General features: G+C 50.5%; 1 long non-coding RNA gene across 1 annotated transcript; it reads left to right on the forward strand.

Moving 5' to 3' along the window:
* Positions 1 to 2,351: 2,351 nt before the first annotated feature.
* Positions 2,352 to 4,840, forward strand: LOC138445932 (uncharacterized). The gene is made up of 2 exons (XR_011259054.1): positions 2,352 to 2,697; positions 4,288 to 4,840. It is a non-coding gene; the product is annotated as an uncharacterized lncRNA (long non-coding RNA).
* Positions 4,841 to 5,191: the final 351 nt, after the last annotated feature.

Raw genomic sequence — 5,191 nt, forward strand, 5'->3', positions numbered from 1 at the left:
CATTAGCCTAAAATGATCAGCTAAGCATGCCTCTAACAAAGCCCAGACAGATGGTCTAGGCAAGAAGTTGGTGAGAAAAGAACAGAACTTCAGGCCTTAACTGGCAGGGCACTTATAAAGCCCATCTTTGATCCCTGAGGAAGGATTAAATACAAAACCAACGTCAAGTGTAGGAATGTGTCCCTGGGAAGAAAAAATAACGTGGATGACAACCAGATGAAGAGCAATGCTAACTCACCCACTGTTAAGAGCCAGGGGGAGCTCAAATTTAGTTGGAACCCCACTCTACACATAAAAGAGCAGAGGCCCAAGAAACAGAGAAGTGAGTACTTGCCCCAGGTCCCACAGCTCAGTTATTTCTGCATTGCTAGTGAGCATTTAGTCAGCACCCATTAGGTGTCTGGCATTTTGATGGGTGATGGGAACTCAAGATGGACTAACACTCAGCCTTTACCTTCACAAAGCTGTCAGGGAAGGAGAAGGACATGAAACAATGAACACACAACAGTCTGGGAACACAAGGCCAGCGGTGTTCAGAGCAGGCTGCAGGAGTCCAGAGCACGCAGCCAGATAACCAGAGCTCCAAGGCTCAGCTGCAGGTCCCTTGCTATCGGAGTCCATGGGCTCTGTGTAGAAAAGAGTTTTCCTTAAAAAAAAAAATCCTGCTCGCTGAGCTGCCCATCAGAGCAACACTGGAGGAAAGACGGTAGTCTTATGGTCGCATGTATTAAGAAGAGAAAATCCTAAATGTGCATTTGGGCAGAGCCTAATGGAATATAATATACCTCATTATACACACAATCTCATTGCAATGTGGTCCCCACCACTCGTCTCACCCAAGGCAGTGAGCTTTAGTGCAGAGCCTCTGACTTCTAACCCCTTCACTGAACCATCAAATGAGACATATTCTGGCCAAAAGTTTCAGGGGAACCAGGCCAAGGGTGGAGTCCACCACCAACATGAATGGGGCCACTATCTTCCTCAGGGTTCTTATGTGGACCCTCCTTGCCACCTTCCATCCTCCACTCCCATGAGCTAAGTCACCCTAATACAGCTAATCTTTGTTGAGCACTCCTTGAGTGCTAGGTGCCTTCATACATCCTCTCAGGACATCTGCACCAGGAACTTGCAAGGTAAGTATCAAGCCCCCATTTTACATACAAAGAACCAGTTCAATTTCACCAAGCTAGGAAGCGACAGAGGTGGGATTCAAACCCCGTCCATCTGCTCCAAAGCCCGTGTTTTCTCTTTCACTACAGGAGAGAAAAGGTAAAGGGGTAAGGTGCAGTTAATGTCATTAACTCCAGATGTAGCCCCCCACCCCCGACCAGCAGCCTCAGTACGCCTGGGAGTTTAGTAGAACTGCAGTCTCTCAGGCCCCTCCCCAGGCCTACAATGAGGGAATCTGCACTTTAACAAGATTCCAGGTGATTTCGATGCCTATGGAAGTCTGGGGAGCCCCCCTCTTGTTGGCGGTTAGAAGCCCAGGCTGAACACTGGATCACCTGGAAAGAAAGAAAGAAAGTGAAGTCGCTCAGTCGTGTCCGACTCTTTGGGACCCCATGGACTGTACCCTACCAGGTTCCTCCGTCCATGGGATCTTCCAGGCAAGAATACTGGAGTGGGTTGCCATTTCCTTCTCCAGGAGACCTTACTGACCTAGGGATTGAACCCTACTGTAAGCAGACGCTTTACCGTCTGAGCCACCAGGGAAGTCCGGATCACCTGGGGAGCTATGCAAAACGCTGATGCCCGGGAGTCCCACATCCGTGGCTCTGATTTTAGTTGGTCAGAGTTATTAAAAATCTCCCCGGGAGATTCCAACAGGCAGCAATCTTTGAGAACCATTGGCAGAAGGGGGAAAGCTGCAGGCTCTGGAGAGTGGGTGCCCCTAGGGACTCGCTCTGTCTTCCCAGGCAGAGGCACGCGGCGGGGAGGCCAGGGGAGCCCCAGTGACAAGACAGTGACAGTCTGGGTTTCCTGTCCGCCTTATGGCTCAGCTGGTAAAGAATCTGACTGCAATTTGGGAGACCTGGGTTCGATCCCTGGGTTGAGAAGATACCCACTCCCGTATTCTAGCCTGGAGAATTCCATGGACTGTAGAGTCCATGGGGTCTCAAAAAGTCGGACACGACTGAGCGACTTTCACTTCAGTAGTGCGCGCGGCTGGACAGACAGCGGCTGCGAAAGGACGCAAGGTAGCGGGTTCCTTCTGAAGAGGGAACCCCGTTGGTTAGGGTGCCAGGAACGCAGTGCGGGTGAGTTTTCCGGGTACAGCGGGCGCGGGGAACTCAGCCGAGCGAAGTAGCGCAGCGCGCAGGCGCAGAGGCGGGCGGGGCGACTCCGAGGGCGGGGCGGCCCGAGAGCCGCAGCCCCAGGCCCCGGGCCCGGCTGGCCCGGCGGTGGCCGCCCCCAGGGCCGCCTCCGGGAGGGGCGGGGCCGCGCGGCGCGGCAGGTGCGGGCGGCCCCGGGAGCGCGGGTTCGAACGCTTCTTTTGTTGCTCGCCTGGCCCTGCCCCAGGCCTGGGCGAGAGTGGAGTCACGGCCGGCGGCGGGGTGCGTGGCCCCACGCGGAGGAGCGTCCCTTTCCTGAGGCTGGCTTGTCTCACGAGGCCGCTAAAGGGACAAAAGGCCAGGGCACGGTGGCTGCTATACTACAGAGCCCTTTACAGGGTCACCGCGGCAGGAGCCTGAGCAGGTCCGCCCTGAGCAGGAGCCACCGTCCGCATCCCTCCCCCTAGGATGCCCCTTCAAGGAATCCTGATGTTGAGGTTTGAGGTAGAACTTGGAGAGACGATTCCAGGAAGGTTCCTCTAGAGCTGTCCCCACACCTGCCTGAAATATGCGGTGCGGGCTGAGAGGGCGGGCCTGGGGTTACCTGGACGATTTGTGAAAATGCACATTCCCTGGCCTTCACGGAGCATGGGATCCAACCGAACCCGGTAAAGTCGTGGAATCTGCATTTTAACAAGGGCTCTGATGTTTTCTCAGCATCCCTTTGAGTTTCTCTGCTTTTGAGGACGTTCCCCTGAGCATAGATGCCCCTGAATGATCTTGTTTTCCTAGTAGGCACAACTAGATGCTTTTAGAAAAGGGAGCCAAGTGATGGTCACCAGGTCCCCACGCCTGTGTTTAATTTATGAGCAAGGCTAGACTTGCGTTGCAGCCTTCCTTAGGGAGCTTCTAAACCCTTCCTTTCTACTTTGGTGGTATTGAGTATGTCCGGGAATAAGCAGCATCAGCTGGCACTGTCAGGTGGCTTGATTTTCATAGGATGACACTCCGCCAGGGCATGTGGATTTGAGTGTATGCGCTGTAGCTTAAGCCTCCCCGCCACTAATGAGCCTGAGCCCCCAGAAGACTCTGTTATGACTAATGTCAACTCGAATGGCTTTTATATAATCTCTGCTTTAAAGGCTGCAAGTCTGTCAAAAGAAGATAGAGAAAAAATTCACTGGAAATTAGGTTTAAGAACAAATTTATCTCTTTGCTTGGTAAATGTCATCTTATCCTGTTAACTGCTCCTAATGAAAAAAATGAGTGGATAGTATATTTTCAACAATTGGTTTGAAGTGAGTACACAAGGCTCTGAATTCAGATGGCCTTGACTTAAATCTCAGCTTTCCCACTTACTGGCTGGTGACGGTAGGGAAGTTCTTGCCTCTTTGTGCCTCAGTTTATCTGAAAAATGTAGGTGTAAATATTTATTTTACATTGACTATAACCAGCTATTGTAAGAAGAGATTTGCACATGTTATTCAGGTAATTTCCACTTTACCAATGAGGAAACTGAGGCTCAGGGCGACTATGTACCGATACGGCTCTATCTCCATCTAGGCAGGTTCCCGCCAGCCCCTGCTCTTGACCATGCCTCCTCCTGCCTCCTTGCTCCTGGTTGGCTGTCAGATGTTAGCCAGGCGCATTCTCATGGGAGCATCATAATAACTGTCAGTGTTTTGAGCAACCAGGTCCTATGTACCACAGACTAATGTAAACACGTCACTAGAATTAATTCTTACCATCCCCCCATGAGGAGGGAACTAGTATTATCATCTCCAGTTCTCAGGGGAAGAAACTGAAACAGAGATACTGAAAGACTTAACCCAGGATCACAGTGCTAGGAAGGGGCAAAGCCAGATTAAAACATGGTACTCTGGCTCCCAGGCCTGGGTACCAACACGCTGCACTATGCTTCTTGTGTATGGACCACCTAAAAAGAAAGAGGGAGGCTCCCCATTCTCCTGACCCATCAATACAGTAATGCTGGGATTTTTTTTCTTCCCATCAGCACCCTACGTCTGGGAGCAGAGGCTCCCTTCTATTGGAGATCTTGTGACTCTTCTGGGCCTTGGAAAATTGGTGTGTACGTGGGACATTTTGAGGGGCTTTGCAAAAGACCTGAATACAAGCGTCTGATTGATCCGCTGGTGATGTGCAGGCAGCTTTCAGCAGAGGCGTGGACTCTAACGTGGCTCCCCGCCAGGTGCTGGCAGGGCTGCCTGCAAGAAAATGGTTTGCAAGCTCACCCTCACCTGTTGACTGGTCTTCCACGTGGCAGCTGGGCACGGACCACTACATAAGTGACCTCTCTTGTCACACTGAGCTGGAAACATGGATCTTAAAGGCATGAAGTCTAGCTCATAAACAAAGAGCATTGTATTGGAAACTGGAGGAAAGGCGGTCCTTAAAAGTGGCAGAGAACTTGGCTGAACTGTGTTCTCGTATTTTGTGAAGGTAGAAGGTGTGAGCCATGTAATTGTGTGTTTAGCTGTGGAGATTTCTAAGCAAAGTGTTGAAGGAGCAGCTTGTCTTTTCCTAAATCCTGAGAGTAAAATGCAAAAGGAGAGAGATGAAGAAAGAGTTGTTAAGCAGAAAGGAATCAGAACTTGGAGATTTGGAAAATTATGTCTGCTATATTGCAAAAAAAAAAAAAAAAAAGAGAGAGAGAGAGAGAAAGCTTGCTCTGAATAGAATACTAAGAGTGTGGCTGAGCAGCCGCTTCATAAAGAGATCCTGGGTGTGACCACAGAGCTAATCAGTCCTCAAGGGAAGCCAGGAGATGGGATTGCACCAGCAGAGATGCTGCTGGTTTGAACTAAAGTGAACAGAGAAAGCAAGACTTGCTTCAGTTTTTCTATTTCATATTCAGTGATCCCATTTCATTTAGTTTGTTTTCCAATTTCTCCATCTCT

This window comes from Ovis canadensis, chromosome 9, assembly GCF_042477335.2.
Source record: "Ovis canadensis isolate MfBH-ARS-UI-01 breed Bighorn chromosome 9, ARS-UI_OviCan_v2, whole genome shotgun sequence".
Taxonomy (NCBI): Eukaryota; Metazoa; Chordata; class Mammalia; order Artiodactyla; family Bovidae; genus Ovis; species Ovis canadensis.